General features: G+C 54.3%; 1 long non-coding RNA gene across 1 annotated transcript; it reads right to left on the bottom strand.

Annotated features, from left to right (window-relative positions):
* Window positions 1-1,380: 1,380 nt before the first annotated feature.
* Window positions 1,381-15,280, bottom strand: LOC123107048 (uncharacterized). Its single transcript, XR_006451579.1, has 5 exons — window positions 15,177-15,280; window positions 15,026-15,089; window positions 12,808-12,812; window positions 11,497-11,500; window positions 1,381-1,390 (listed from the first exon to the last, which is right to left on the bottom strand). It is a non-coding gene; the product is annotated as an uncharacterized lncRNA (long non-coding RNA).
* Window positions 15,281-16,027: the final 747 nt, after the last annotated feature.

Raw genomic sequence — 16,027 nt, 5'->3', positions numbered from 1 at the left:
CACTGTTCTGGAGCTTAACGCGATGCTCCAGGAGCTGTTCAAGTACGACCCTCAACATCCCGAAGTGTTCAGGTTGCCGAGGGGTGTCGTTGCGCTGTGCAACAACTCCGCGCTTGACCGCATCCGTGCAATGATGCCGCTGTGCGATTCGCATGGAATTGTCCCAACTTCGCAAGAGCCTGTAGACAACGTCGTACAGGAGTTCTTTGACGGCTTGGTAGAAGTGCCGGTCCGCTCCGACGAAAAGAATAGCCTCACCCGCGACACCACCAACGCGGAGATGACACACATCGCCACTAGGCTGGAAGAGGCGGTGGCAGCCGCAGCCGCGGGCGAATTTGGATTCACCATGGAGGAGGCAGAGGAAGTAGAGGCGGCAAGCCGTGCCGAGCAAGAGGAGCTCGTTGGCGAGAAAGAGCTTGCCGGGCATGATGTTGGGTCGAGCGAGCCTGCCGAGGACACGAGCGGCTCGTTCGAGATCAACTCCTCTTCCTCATCATCTTCAGGCAGCTCGCCGCAAGCAGAGCCTCCATCCCCACCAAGAAGGCGTCTCTGCAAGGCCGGGGACGTAGCGGGGCAGTGGGCGAGTGAACAGCCGCCGCGCCGCGCGACACGCTCCACCGCAGCAAGCACTGTTGCCGCGGGAGCATCTCACGCTGCTGCGGCAACTGGAGCGGGGTCCACCCGGACCACCGCTTCTGCTCCTGCCGCTTCTCATGCCGCGGCGGCCACCGGAGCGGGGTCGTCTCAGACCACCGCCACTGTTCCCGCCAAGCGGCCAAGGGAAACTACTCCTCCGCCTCCTCGCGACGGGCGTGAGCCGGACTTCGACTTCTCCGCGTTCAGCTCCGACGAGGAAGAAGAAGAGTAAGATTCTCTTGTTGTACTTGTAGTTCTTCAATTCTTGTTGTTTTGTCTTGTATCTCATTTGCTTTACTCTGAACTCATCCCTTTTTAGGACTCTGGCCCAGAGAGCAGCGAAGAGAGCCAAGGTCCCGGTGATTGTCATCGAGGACGAACCCACCGCGACAGCAGGGGGTGCGTCCGAGACAACCTTGTCGGACCCGGCAACTGTCCTCCAGAGCAGCCCCCAGTGTAAGTATATGGTTCGCTTTCCGCTGTTAGGCGCGCATGGATACTCTTTCTTTGCTGACATCTGACTGTTGGTTTGTGTAGGAGCAGAGCAGCCCCACCAGGAGCGCCCGGAGGCCGCCCCCGAAATGCCAAGGGAGAGTCCTCCGGCAAGGAAGAGTTCTCCGGCAAGGGAGAAGTCTCCGGCAAGGGAGAGTTCTCCGGCAAGGGACAGCACTAGCGGCCCTCCGGCGGCGGAGACCACGACTGCAGAACCCGGTACAGGTAATCTTCTTTTCAAAGCTTCCCTTGGGTTCTTCTTCTTTTTCGGTATTTGCTTGACTTTTCTCACTTTTCCGGCCATCAGACCCATCTGTTGCGGAGCCGATGGAGACCGACGTTGTTGCCGATGACGCCGCTGCCACTGAAGAAGCAGCCGGCGCTGATGATCCCGCCGCCGACGAGGACGCCAAAGCTGCCGCCGCAGCAGCTGGCGAGGGGTCTGGCGATCGCACTGACGGCCCCGAGGCCGCAGGAGCGCCAGGCGCTACGTCGACCGCCGACCCGTCCGCCGCTGCCGCAGCGCCAGGCTCCGAAGAGCCCCAGCCAGGCGTCTACTTGAAGGCCGGCGATGGCGTCTTCATCAACCTCCCCTGGGCGTCAAGCTCCAGGGCGCCGATCGAGGGAGAGAGCTTTGATGGAGAGGTGCTCGCCTCTGCTGGGCTGACGCTGGTTGACGCGCCGAGCAGCAGCAGCAGCGAGCCTGAGGAGGAGCGGCTGCTGCGGAAGCTGGTGTCGCTCTATCGTGCCCGGCAATCCAAGCTGGAATCCTGCGAGGCGCTTGTTGCGAAGGCGGGAGTGGACATCGAAAAGCGCGCGGAGGAGCTCCGAGGTCTCAACCAGGAAGCTCTCCGGTCCCTGGCAGAGGAGCGGGAGCAACTCGCCGAGGAGCAGAAGGCCTTCCTCCTCGAGAAGGCTGAAGTCGAAGAGCAACAGCGGCTTGCCGCTGAAAAGCTGTCTGCGCGGGAGGGCGAGCTGGTGCAGCGGAAGGTCAACCTTGACGCCCACGAGGAGGAGGTTGCCACGCGCGAGCGAACATTCGGCGGAGCCCTCAAGCAAGCGGAGGATGCTGCCGCAGCCGCCGAGGCCGCCAAGAAGGAGCTGGAGACGAAGGTGGCGCAGCTGGAGGCCGATCTCAAGGCGAGCGGTGAGGAGCTTGCCGCGCTCAAGCGTGAGTGGGAGAAGGACGCCTATAGCCACTCATAGCTGCAGGCTCGTCTCGCCGAGAAGGGCAAGGAGCTCAGTGCCGCCAAGGACTCCAACGCAGATCTTGAGTTGAAGCTGACTACTTTGACCAAGACGCTGGACGGCACCAGGGAGCAGGAGGTGGCCTTGAAGGAGGAGATCAAGGCCGACAAGGTGCTGCTGGCGAATGCTGCCGCCACCCAGAATGCTTTTAGGGAGAATGTGGAGCACTGGACGGAGGGTCTCGTGAAAGTTGCCGCAGATATCGACAGGGAGCTGGCGCAGCTGGGGGTGGAGGATCTCGGGTATCCCTCTGATGAGAACCTCCAACCCAGCGCCAAGCTCACCTTGTCCTTCAAAGGCGTGGCGACAGCCCTCCAGCGGCTCCGGGAGAAGATCCCAAAGCAGCTGGCCGACGAGTCGCGCAAGATCTGCGCGGGAGCTCTTCAAAAAGTGTTGGTGAAGGTGGCCTTCCGCAACCCGGGCCTCAACCTCACCAACGTCCTCAAGGCCCTGCCGCCGGATGCTGATCTGGAGGCGCTCAAGACCCTTGTCGCACCCATTGTGGACAAGGTGAGCGGGATCAAGAGGTTTGAGGGCGATCGCGTAGACTAGGCCGCCCGTTTTCTTCTTTTCTCGTCGCTGCTGGTCATGTTATGAGAACAATCTGTTAGAGCAGGCTGATTCATCCCTTTGTAAGTTCCCTCTACGCTTTTAGGGAACTTACCGGTGCAGGCACCTTAGCCGCGAGCGCTGAGTGCGGGACGTCAGCAGCCTGCTGGCGGTGCCGCTACCGACAAGAAACCTTGTCGCAACTAGTCGCAGCTCACTTAAGTTGTTGAGCGGACTCGAAACAAAGTAAGGGCGCAACTAGCTACGAGTTGGTTCCTCCGCGCACAGGTTTTCCATGCAAAGTGCGGTCGTTCAAGGGAGATAACTTAAAAATTTAAAATATCTGATTGCTCAAACTTTGGCAACTTAGCTTTTCTGTTGTTTGCTTCTCGGTAAGGCGAAACTTTCTTGAACGACGCCTGGTCCATACCATTATCTTCTCCTTTCCCCCCCCCCCCCCCGGCAAACTTGTGGGCGAGGGAACCTTCCTTTCCTTGAGAAAAAAGAAAGAGGAGAAAATAAAGATATGGAGCCTTACGGCTCGTTAATGCTTACCGGGGAGTAGGTGCTGCACAAAGTTTCAGATCACATATGCAAAAAATAGAAAGCATGAAATTGACAAGATGTGCGGAGCATATGAGCTTTACTTATGCACGGGGTCTGCGCCCGGCTTTGTACAAAGGATTACATGCAACAGTGGCAAGACTTGTACAAAAGGTGGTTGCCGGAACAGGTTCCGGCAACCGCGCCTTACGGGTAAAACTTACGAAGATGCTCAATGTTCCAGGAATTGCTCACCGGAATGCTATCTTTGGTCTCAAGGCGGACAGCGCCAGGCCTAGTGACTCGTTTCACTCGGTAAGGGATTTCCCACTTCAGCGTCAACTTGTTGGAATTCTTGGCGGACTGAACACGCCAAAGAACAAGGTCGCCTTCCTCGAGACTTCTGGCGTTAACTTTGCGGCTATGGTAGCGGCACAAAGCTTGCTGGTAGCGAGCAGCTCGTACAGCAGCCTGAAGACGGTCTTCCTCAAGGAGTAGCGCGTCATCTTGTCGCAGCTGCTCTTGCTCAAGCTCATCATAAGCGAGCACTCGAGGTGACCCATATACGAGTTCCGTGGGGAGAACTGCCTCTGCTCCATAGACTAGAGCGGAAGGTGTCTGGCCAGTGGCTCGATTTGGCGTCGTCCTGATCGACCAAAGAACCACCGGCAGCTCCTCGATCCAGTTTCTTCCGCACTTGTGCAGCCTGTCGAAAGTCCTGGTCTTGAGCCCACGCAACACTTCAGCATTTGCCCTCTCCGCTTGACCGTTGTTTCTCGGGTGAGCAACAGAAGCGAAGCAGACCTTGGTGCCAAGATCTTGGACGTACTGCATGAAGGTGCGGCTCGTGAATTGCGTACCGTTGTCGGTGATTATCCTATTAGGGATCCCGAAGCGGCAAACAATCGACCTGAAGAACTTGACTGCTGACTGTGCTGTCACCTTCCTCACTGCCTCCACTTCCGGCCACTTTGTGAACTTGTCGATTGCAACGTACAAGTACTCAAAGCCCCCGACTGCTCGGGGAAAGGGGCCGAGGATGTCGAGCCCCCAGACCGAAAATGGCCAGGATAAAGGGATCGTCTGGAGAGCTTGAGCTGGTTGGTTTATCTGCTTGGAATGGAACTGGCACGCTTCACACTTAGTTACTTGTGCAGTTGCATCCTGGAGGGCTGTCGGCCAAAAGAAACCTTGCCGGAATGCTTTGCCGGCAAGTGCTCTTGCACCAATGTGGTGACCACATATGCCTCCATGTATCTCTGCCAACAGCTTTTGTCCGTCTTCCCGGTGAATACACTTCAATTTCACACCGTTGAGTCTTCTTCTGTACAGTGTGTTGTCGACAAACTGGTACATACTTGACTGCCGGGCTACTCTTTCCGCTTCTTCTTGCTCTTCGGGAAGTTCTCCTGTCTGAAGGAAACGGACAATCTGCTGTGTCCACGCTGGAGCTTGTGGCTCGAGAACAAGGACTAAAGGCAAATCTGCTGCTGCGGGAACATCCGCTTCTACGGCGAGAACCTACGGCTCTGCCGGAGCTTGACGTTCCCCGGCAAGCTTGCCAGAGCAAAACTTGTCGGGAGCTTCTGCTTCAACAGAACAAACCCTAGGGCTTGCCGGAGCAGACTGCTCCTCAGCGCTCTTGGCGTTGATCTTGGGGACCTTCTTGGCGGCGGCTTCGGGAAGCTCTGCCGGAAAATAGTCACCAGAAATCAACTTCCTCTTCTTGCTCTGTCCAGTTGATGGCGTTACAGACGGTTGAGTCAGCTTGAGCACAAAGATCACTGGTTCCACAGGTAACTTAAGTGCGGCGCACTTTGATAGGCCATCGGCAATGGCGTTCTGAGCTCTTGGAACATGCTCCATCTGTAGGCCGTCAAAGTGCTCTTCTAGCTTTCTCACTTCGTCGACGTAGGCTTCCATCAACGGACTCTGATAGCTCTTACTCACTTGGCGAACGACAAGCTGCGAGTCACCCCTGACAATGAGCTTCTTGATCCCAAGGTCTGCCGCGATCCTGAGACCGGCAAGCAAGCCTTCATACTCTACAGTATTGTTTGTTGCTTGCTCCTTGGGAAAGTGCATCTGGACTACATACTTGAGGTGCTCTCCGGTGGGTGCGACAAGCAGCACGCCAGCGCCGACGCCTTGCAGCGAAAAGGCACCATCAAAGTACATCAACCACTCTTTGCTTGCTTCCTCGACGGGGATGCTCGTTTCTGGAATTTCTTCATCTGGTGTTGGCGTCCATTCTGCTATGAATTCTGCCAATGCTCTGCTTTGGATAGTTGAAGTACTCTCAAACTTGAGGCCAAAGCTTGACAGTTCCAGTGCCCACTCAACAATCCTGCTTGTCGCTTCTGGATTCTGTAGTATCCTCTTTAGCGGAAAACGAGTGACAACTATGATCTCATGTGCTTGGAAGTAATGGCGCAACTTTCTCTAGGCCATGAGAAGGCCGAAAAGCAATTTCTGCACACCAGAGTACCTTGACCTAGCCCCCTGCAGAAGGGAACTGACAAAGTAAACTGGGCGCTGTACCATTCTCTTCTGTATCTCCTCGTGCGTCTGCGCAGATCCATACTTGTCGGGACCAGAGCTTGTCGGGGAAGCCCCCTGCTTGTCGCTGGATGCGCCTGCCATGGTTGCTGGCTCGTCATATGCCTCCCTCTCTGCTACTAACGCAGCACTAACCACTTGATTGGTTGCCGCTATATACAACAACAACTTCTCTTGTGGCTTAGGTGCGACAAGTGTTGGAGTGGAGGACAGGTATCTCTTCAAGTCTTGTAGCGCAGCCTCCACTTCCGGAGTCCATTTCATTGGACCTGCCTTTTTCAATATTTCAATATTTTGAAAAACGGCAGGGCACGCTCAGCAGACCTAGAGATAAACCTGCTGAGAGCAGCCACGCAACTGGCAAGTCTTTGTACATCCTTGACGCGCTTTGGTGCTTCAATCTGCTCAATGGCCTTGATCTTGTCGGGATTGGCTTCGATTCCCCGCTGAGACACGAAGAACCCGAGAAGCTTGCCGGAGGAGACTCCAAACACACACTTCTCGGGGTTGAGCTTGAGGCTGATCTTGCGCAGATTTGCAAAGGTCTCGTCTAAATCTTGAATCAGAGTTGCCTTGTCCTTGCTCTTGACCACTATGTCATCCATGTAGGCTTCTACATTTATGTGTATTTGTGGCTCAAGAGCGACATGGACTACCCTTGCAAATGTTGAACCGGCATTTTTTAAACCGAAAGGCATCCGTATGAAACAGTATGTGCCACATGGAGTGATGAATGCGGTCTTCTCCTCATCCTCTTCTGCCATGAAGATCTGATGGTATCCTGAGTATGCGTCAAGAAATGAAAGCAAGTCACATCCGGCCGTGGAGTCAACAATCTGGTCAATGCGCGGCAAAGGAAATGGGTCTTTGGGACAAGCTTTGTTAACATCGGTAAAGTCGATACAAAGTCTCCATTTCCCGTTCGCCTTGCGCACGACTACAGGATTGGCCAACCACGTAGGATGGAGCACTCCTCTGACAAGGCCTGCTGCTTCCAACTTCTTGATCTCTTCTACGATGAATTCTTGGCGCTCCACTTCTTGCTTCCTGACCTTCTGCTTGACGGGCCGCGCGTGAGGACAAACGGCAAGATGGTGCTCAATTACTTTCCTGGGAACACCGGGGATGTCAGACGGTTGCCACGCAAACACGTCAACGTTCGCCCGCAGGAAAGCAATGAGCGCGCTTTCCTATTTAGGTTGAGAGTGGCACTGATGGTGAAGGTACCACCAGTGCCGTCCTCCTTGGCGGACACCTTCTTGGTCTCTGGCGGAGCTGCCATTGTCTTCTTACACTTGCCGGTGGAGCTCGATGGTGCGTCCTCGACGGCAGCGCAGCACTCCGAAGAGGTGCGCTTGCCGGAGTGGGCATCAGAACTCTTGCCAGACTTGGTCTTCTTCTTCCCCCCGGGAGCTTCAACGGCAGGTGACTTGTGATCTGTTGCGGCTGCCACTTCCCGGTAGATCTTGTCGGCGCAGATAAGAGCATCCTTCTTGTCGCCAGGGACAGAGATGACGCTTATCGGGCCTGGCATCTTCAGCATGTTGTATGCATAGTGAGAGGCTGCCATGAACTTGGCGAGTGCTGGACGGCCGAGTATCCCATTGTAAGGCAATGGAAAATCGGCAACGTCAAAAGTTACCCTCTCAGTCCTGAAGTTCACCTCGCTGCCAAATGTTACTGGCAACGTGACCTTCCCCTTCGGCTTGCTCCTTCTCGGGTTGATTCCTTGGAATGTGTCGGTCTCTTCAAGCTTGCTGTCAGGGATCTAGAGTTTCTGGAGTACAGCGGAGGAGATCAGGTTCAAGCCGGCCCTGCCGTCAACTAGCATCTTAGTGACCTTGAGGTTGCGGATAGTTGGTGAAACCAACATCGGCAAGCACCCGACCGCAGTTGTGCGATCAGGGTGGTCCTCAATATCAAAGATGATAGGCGTGCTGGACCATTTCAGAAGCTTGCGTGACTCGATAGGTGGTTCTGCCGCATTGACTTCTCGCACCCACTGCTTGAGTTGGCGGTGCGAAGTATGCAGAGAAGCACCACCGTTAACGCACAAGACCTCTGTGGCTTTCTGGAACTCCTGCTCACTGGTCTCGACATCATCCATGTCTTCGTCGTCGTCGTCATCTTCATCCTTGTCGCGGCCGCGGGGAGGTCTGTCTCCTTGCCGCTGCTTGGCCTTGCCGCGGTGTCCTCCCCGGCCGGCGCGCTTCTTGCCGGATTCTCCAGCGCCTCCTTGGGCCCTCTCCTTGTCGCGTTGCTCGTATTCAGCCTTTTGCTGCTGGACAAGCTGCTCGACCTTCTTGCAGCTCTGGAGGTCATGGCCCTTGGTGCGGTGGATCTTGCAGTACTGCTTGTCGGTGTCGTCCTGCTTGTCGGCGACCGCCAAAGTCTGGCAGTTGGTGCATGCGGCAATCTCCTTGCCGGAGCTACCAGCTTTGGCTTTCTTGGCGCCACCTTCGTTGGCGGACTGCTCAATGACTAGCACATCTTTGCCTTTCTTCTTCCTGTTGTTCCGCCGCCGGTTTTTTTTTGCCGGGGCAGCATCCTCGCTGTCAGATCCTCCTGCTCCTGTATTCTCTCTGGGGAGTTTCCTCCCTTCCTCAGCACGTGCACACTTGTCGGCCAGGGCATACATCTCACTGACGTCTGTGATCTTGCACATCGCCATCTCCTCCCGCATCTTGCAGTTACGCACGTTATGATGGAACACGCTGATGACCGCGGCAGGGTGGACATTTGGGATGTTGTGCTGTACACGGCTAAATCTCTGAATGTACTTGCGCAGGGGCTCTCCTTCCTTCTGGGCGAGCAGATGAAGGTCACTCTCTTGGCCATGAGGTTTGTGGCCTCCTGTAAAGGCGCCGACAAACTGATGGCATAGGTCTGCCCATGAGGATATGGAGTTATCCGGCAAGTGCATGAGCCAGGACCTGACGTTGGGCTTGAGCACCAGCGGGAAGTAGTTGGCAAGGATCTTGTCATCCCATCCCCCGGCAGCTTGCACCGCGATGGTGTAGATGCTGAGGAACTCCGACGGATGGGCATTGCCGTCGTACTTCTCTGGTACGTCTGGCTTGAAATTCTTCGTGCTGGGCCACTGGACTTGCCGCAGCTCACGAGTAAACGCTGGGCAACCTACTGCGTACGGCAAGTCGCCTGGTTCCCCTGGCGCGTGCATGTCGACAGAGGGCCCAGCGCGCTGGTCCGATTGACGTCGCGCTTCTCTTCGGCGCTCGATGCGAGTACGAGCGTCTTCTTGCTGTCGTTCGTGAAGAACTTGGCTCTGATCGCGACGAGCTCGTGGATCTGATGACAAGGTGGAGTCGCTGTCGAGGTGGATCCGGCGAGTCGGTGATCTTGGCCTTTGGGGTGGAGAGTGCACAGTGGTTGCACCCCCACCGGTCTTGTCGCCACCGGCTCGTGCCTGGCTGACTTGCCGCGGCTGTGACGTGCTCGGCTGCCATTGAGTGTCGCCGTTGGCGAAGCCGATGAGACTCTGAATGGTGGCCTTCCAGTCGTCGATCTTGTCTGCCGTTGGAGGGTATTCCAGGAGCAGTTGAGATCGCGCCAAAGCTTCTGCTGTAGTGGCGGGTGGCGGTGGCGAACGGTGCGAAGAGCGGGATATGCTCGGACTTCTAACTATGTTAGAAGGAGCAGTATCCCGTCCAGGCGACCGTGCCTCGCCCGTGCCAGCATTTTGGCGTGCATGCTGGTCTTGAGCACTCCGAGATCCACCAGCTTGATCTTGGTCCAGCAAACGCATGGTACCGTGAGTACCATGACGCTGTCGGTCCTGCGCCTCCTGAGATGGGCGCGGTGCATGTACGGACGCCGAGGTCTTGGAGTGCGCCCGGTCGTTGTGGGAGCCGGCTACGCCGCCGATGGGCAGCGCAGCCTTGTCCTTGGACCTGGCAGCACCGTGAGCTCCCTCGTCGATGCCCGTTCTTCCGCCGGCGTCTGCCCCATCAGCCGTTTGCTTCGGCGATGGTGGGTTCGGCGTGGATGGAGCAGCCGCCTCCGAAGCCTTCTTCTTCGGCGGCATGTCGATGAAGATGATGAAGATCTAGCTCGTGTGAACGCCGGATCTGGTTCACACAACCTCGATCCCCCTACCTGGCGCGCCAAAGATGTCGGGGGACTAATCCGCGAACACCTATGGGATCGGCGGACCGAGTCCCTTTCGGTTCGGCGGGGGCGAGGGTCGCACGAAGAGCGGATCGAGGCGAAGCACACGAGCAGTTTACCCAGGTTCGGGCCGCACGGATGCGTAAAACCCTACTCCTGCTTTGTGGTTTGTATTGAGTTCTTGCTCGGGAGCGCGGAGTGCTACAGTACACCTCAGCAGCTAACGAGACCGAGCGTGAGTGTTCTCTTCCCCCTTCCTACGTTGCGCATGGGCCTCCTTTTATATGCTCAAGGGGTCACCAACAGGTGGCAACGTAGACAAGGGTAAAAATGGAAAGGTGTTGCGGTTGGTACAGCTACCTGCTACAGTGTATCATACCTAACCCTGACGGTAGGGGACAAGGGCATTAAATGCCCGTCTGCGTCGCCTAAATAGTGCAAAAGGGACCTTCAGGGACGCCACCGCTCGCCACGATGGCAATCTTGTCAGTGCTGCTTGCCACCGTGCACCGCTGGCTGCATAGCCCCCCGCCACGTACGCCTGGAAGGGTCCTAGAGTGACACGTTGGTGGATGTGCTGGAGCACGGGCGCAGAGTGGTGGCTTGCCGCGGCAAGCGCCTTGCCGCGGTCGTTGTCTTGTCGCGTCCAGGAGCTTGTCGCTCACCGGGCCTTGCCGGGACGTGTGGCGCGTCGCGGCAAGTTCCTTGAGATGCTTTGATTGGCCTTCCCGGCAAGCTCCTCTTGCCGGGGTCTTGTCTCCTTGGCTTGGATACTTTGTCATGCCTTGGTTGGCCTTCCCGGCAAGCTCCTCTTGCCGGGGTCTTGTCTCCTTGGCTTGGATACTTTGTCCTTGAATGGCTCCAAAGGGACCACGAAGGACCTTGGCGGTCACCCGGCAAGCCTTGCCGCGGGATGCTGCGACTGCCCGTGCACAAGTTCGGGATACTAGGGTACCCCTACTCTAGTACACCGACAAGTGGAAACCCACACCCTTAGAGCATGTTGGATACTACGACAGGTATCCAAGCGCGGGGAGAACATCCTTATCAAGGACGCCCCAGAACAACACCCCCCTAGAAGCGGACTAAATCTCATTTATGAGGACACACTCCACAAAATGGAAATAGATAGGAGCCGCATCAAACAAAGTAACACAACCTTCCTGGGAATTATTCCTTGTCGGGAGGCGCGGTGCGTGGGCAAAATCACACTTGACGTGGTATTCAGATCTCCGGAGAACTATCGGTCCGAAGAAATAACCTTCCAAGTGGCCCCTTTCAGCAGCGGATATAACACCCTGTTGGGGCGGGATGCTTTTACACGCTTCCAAGCTATACCTCACTACGGAAATATGAATCTCAAAATGCCCGGACCAAATGGTATAATCACTCTCGTCAGTGATACGGACATAGCACTCCGCGCTGAAAACAAAACCGCATCCCTGGCCCTGGAGGCACTATCCGAAGCCCTCGCGGCCGAAGAATTAACCGCACTACACTCCAAAGTGGACATGGACAATGTGATCCTCGACAAATGTCCCAAATCCACATCGTTCAAACCGGCAGAAGAAATAATCAAATTCCAGGTCCACCCAATGGACCCCAAGAAGACAGCATCCATCGGAGCTCAACTGAACCCAACAGTCGACGCCGCACTACGAGAATTTCTGCGTGAAATCTGGGACATATTTTCCTGGCACCCTTTGGATATGCCAGGAATCCCACGCAAGTTGGCCGAGCATAGCCCCAACATATTAAAGTGATTTAAACCAATCAAGCAAACACTTCAGCGCTTTTCCGAACCTAAGCGACAAAGCCATGGGGGAGGAGCTGGTCAAGCTCATCGAGGCCGGATTCACCAGAGAAATCAAGCATCCGGACTGGCTGGCAAACCTAGTAATGGTACCAAAGAAAGATAAATCCTAGCGCCTATGTGTCGATTTCAAGGATCTCAACAAGGCTTGCCCTAAGGACCCCTTTCCCCTTCCCGCATTGATCAAATCATCGACCCCACCGTAGGACACGACTCACACTACAAGAAATATGTCAACTTGTGACCACCACTATTGGTCACTGAAAGGTCACAAATTTCCATTTGCGACCTTTTTGTGACCAAAAACAGAAGGTCATAAGCTGGCGGTCATAAACTGACTATAGCGACCTTTCTTCTGGAATGGTCGAAGACGTTTACGACCAAAATATGTCCACTATGGCGTTTTGGTCACTAGCAACCTCCCCAAGCCACGTAGGCATCCAGCGTGGCAAGCTGATGTGGCACAAGATTCAGCCTGGTCCAATTCAGTTTTCTACATGGGCCTGGTCCATTAATTCAGCCTTTCTATATTTTTTTCTGTCAATTTTTGGTCGACTTCATGGGCCTGGCCCAACATTGCAGCGTTTTTTATTATTGGGCCTTGGCCTTTTCATCTAAATAATTATAATTTCCTTTTTTATTAAATGGGTCCACCAGTCAGATGGGTCCCAGTTGTCAGGTTTGGGTCTGGTAAGTGAGTCCCATCTATCAGGCTCATATTCTTCATATTTCAACTAGTATTTAACTTGGCAGACAAAAGCACACATGATACTTCAAATAAGAGCAACCAGATCACGTTGCCAATACATATGACCATGTGTAATACAGTACTTTACAAGATCTACATGTGTAACGAGCTCTACAAGTGTGATACAATACTGCTTTACAAGAAAATGACGACATGCCGGACTCGCTGGACAAACATAGTCAAGGCTGGGAACAAACAAAACGGCAACATGGCTTCCTTTGTCAGGGCTGCCGGTGCTGCTCCTTCCCCGCCGCCGCCGCACAGGCGAATTTCCTGCACAAGTGAAATTGGACTGAATCTGTAAACTTGTTTATACTCCTGGACTGTGTTTGGAATGAATTTGGAGTACAAGGAAACCAAAACAATATCTGGACTGTGTTTGGACTAAATTTGGAGTACTCCTGGACTGAATTTGGACTGAATTTAACTGAAACAATGATCAGGACAATGAACAGTACACAAAACATTATAGTCCAGAACTATATGTGACAGACGGTACCCCGACATTACACAAAGGATGGTCAATGATCAAGACTAGTGTGCAATGATATATACCTTTGGTGACCGGGCTAGAATAATGGACCATAGCCTGAGGATCACGACGTTCGTCGTCTTGACGTACTCGTGCACCTTCTTCATGATGTGCTGTGCCTCCACTATACTCTCCATCGTCATCTTGTCCGAGGACTTGTCGATGATCACCTCTGAGCATATCTCACCTATCTTTCTCTGCTTGGCCCGGACCATCGCGCCCACCGCTAGTAGCAAGGATGCTGCCAGTGCATAACCGACCCACTCGCTGCAATAGAAAAGATGAAACTTGCATATTATTCCAAGTCCCATTTTCAACTTGAGTACACACAAATATGTAACCAGGATTCAATGAAAATGATGCTTATAATCTTAATGATGCACTAAGCAGACTAACGGAAATATATATGGGAGGTATTCAGAAACATGTTTAATGGAAATATCCAGCTTGGAGATATTCAGAAGCATGATACTCCTAATCATGTACTTATGCTGAGAATATTTATGCTTGCATGTTCAGAATATATACTCTACTCAGCTTTACTAAGAAATATTGTTAAATCTTGACAAGTTAAATCTTGTTCGGTCTTGTTAAATACTCCAAGCAACTAATCCTACTGCGACTGCATCTTGAGTATAGTTACTCCAAGCAACTCTCTTGGACGAGTACTAACTAGAAAGAGCACCATGGGGACGGGGAGGGTTGGATGGAAATCTCACCAGGATGAGGTCGAAGATGAACCAGGAGGTGCCGAAGAGGAACACGAACAGGGACAACAGGAACGGCATGAACTCCGGCCCTCTTCGACCAACCTCTGCACAAGCACAACCACATGCATGTCTCATGATTCAGTAGTCAGCGCGTACACCAAACTGTTGACTGTGGATTTCAGAAATGTGTGCGTGCGTACCGTCAAGACGGCGATCCGTGAAGCTGATTGTGACGTTGACGCAGGGCACGGCGATGGCGCCAAGCCGCGATGCTGCCGCCGAGGATGACGAGGCAGAGGACCAGGACCCCCGCTCGCAGTCGGTGGTGGCGACCAGGAACATACAAAGAGTATAAGAACAAACAAAGCTCATGGTTACACTTAATTGACATTTTCTAACTCTATTTTTACATGTATAAGATGCTAGAAATAAGATGTAGAGTTTTCAAAAAAAAATCAGCATACTTGCATTTTGCAATGCTACTGTGTGCACTGGACAACAATCATTTATGGACTTAATTCAAAACACTTGTAACATAACAGAAGCAGGGTGAGCAGGGTACCGCATTTGATACCAACTGAGAACACTTATTACATAACAAGACAAGAGAAAAGTGAACTTAGTGTCGTAGTGTTGTTTAAGAGAGCGGCTCGTTCAATTTAAATTCACACCGAATGAGGCCAGAACCAACTTACATGATCTAGTATAAATCTACCAAATACCCTATTTCAGCAACATCACAGAACACACGAACTAAACCTAACATACAAGTGAGGTCACGACCAATATACATGACCTAGTAAGGAACCAAGGACCTTCAGTAGAAACCACCAAAACCTCGGCACGATCCACAAAAACAATATTATTCTACCGTTTGGTTAAAGCTAGAACACTGCGACGCTGCATACATCTCCCTATGCAGCAACTAAAATCAAGTGTCTTCACCATACACAAGACCAACATGGTACCAAAAATGATCTATTGCACAACCACCACAGTTAGTACCAGCCAGCACAGTTAAAGTTGCATCCACGGATCATGGCAACTGGAGAGAAGTGATATACCTCGTTGATGGCGAGCAGCTGGCCGTTGGCCTTCTTCACCTTCTTGAGCTTCCTCAGGAAGTACCTGCGCACAAACAACCAAACAATCAAACACATAAGCGCCAATGAAACCAGCGCGCGAGGAAGATCGAGGTCGGGGGAGGAGACTGACCAGAACTTGGACTTGGCGCGGACCTCGTTGGTGGCCCAGAGCTTCATGCGGTAGATCTTGGGCTGCTCATCGCTGGGGGTCGGCAGCGCGCAACCGACCACATGGTACTGGTGGAACTGCGCGCAAACACAGAGAGGTCAGCCACGATGGGGTAAGATCAACGGCGCGGCAGATCTAGAGGACCGGGGGAGGACGGCGGGGCGGGGAAGAGAGAGAGAGGGGGAGGAGGAGCTTACCCTATGGGCGACCATTCTGGCGAGCTCTTGAGACCAGAGTGCGGGGCGGCGAGCGCGGGGCGGTGAAGCGAGAGGCAAGGTTGGATACGTAGTGCTGGAGGAAGGAGGAGGCGGCGGTGAGGGGGGTGGGAGGCAGGGAGGGGGAGGGGCACCGCTGAACTATATCAACGCCGCGGACGACGATGAGCACTGCCCTCCACCTCCGCCCCCGAAGCTCATCTCCATGCCTCCTCCCTGGTCACCGACGCCTTGCGCCCCAGAGATGGCTGCCGGCCTAGATGGCGGCAACGGAGAGGGAGTTGGGTGAGTGGGTGGAGAGAGGGAGTGGGTGGATCTGGCCGCCGGTTGAGGGGAGCGGCAGCGGAGAAGGGGGATCCGACGGGTTGTGGCGCAGGTTGAGGTACGGGTGTAGGGTTAGGGAAGGGAGGTGGCTTGGGGGTGGCGATGCGGTGGGGAAGGGAGGGGTCGGGGTGGCGACGCGGCGAGGATGGGCGCGGGGAGGCCATGGATGCGGGGAGGCGCCGCCGGCTGGTGGGATCGGGGGAGGGGGATCTGAGGGGGACGAGGGGATCTGCATCGGGGGAGAGGGGAGAGGAAGAAAGAAAGAAAGAAAGA

This window comes from Triticum aestivum, chromosome 5A (genome assembly GCF_018294505.1).
Source record: "Triticum aestivum cultivar Chinese Spring chromosome 5A, IWGSC CS RefSeq v2.1, whole genome shotgun sequence".
NCBI lineage: Eukaryota > Viridiplantae > Streptophyta > Magnoliopsida > Poales > Poaceae > Triticum > Triticum aestivum.
This window is presented reverse-complemented; position numbering and strand designations above follow the sequence as displayed.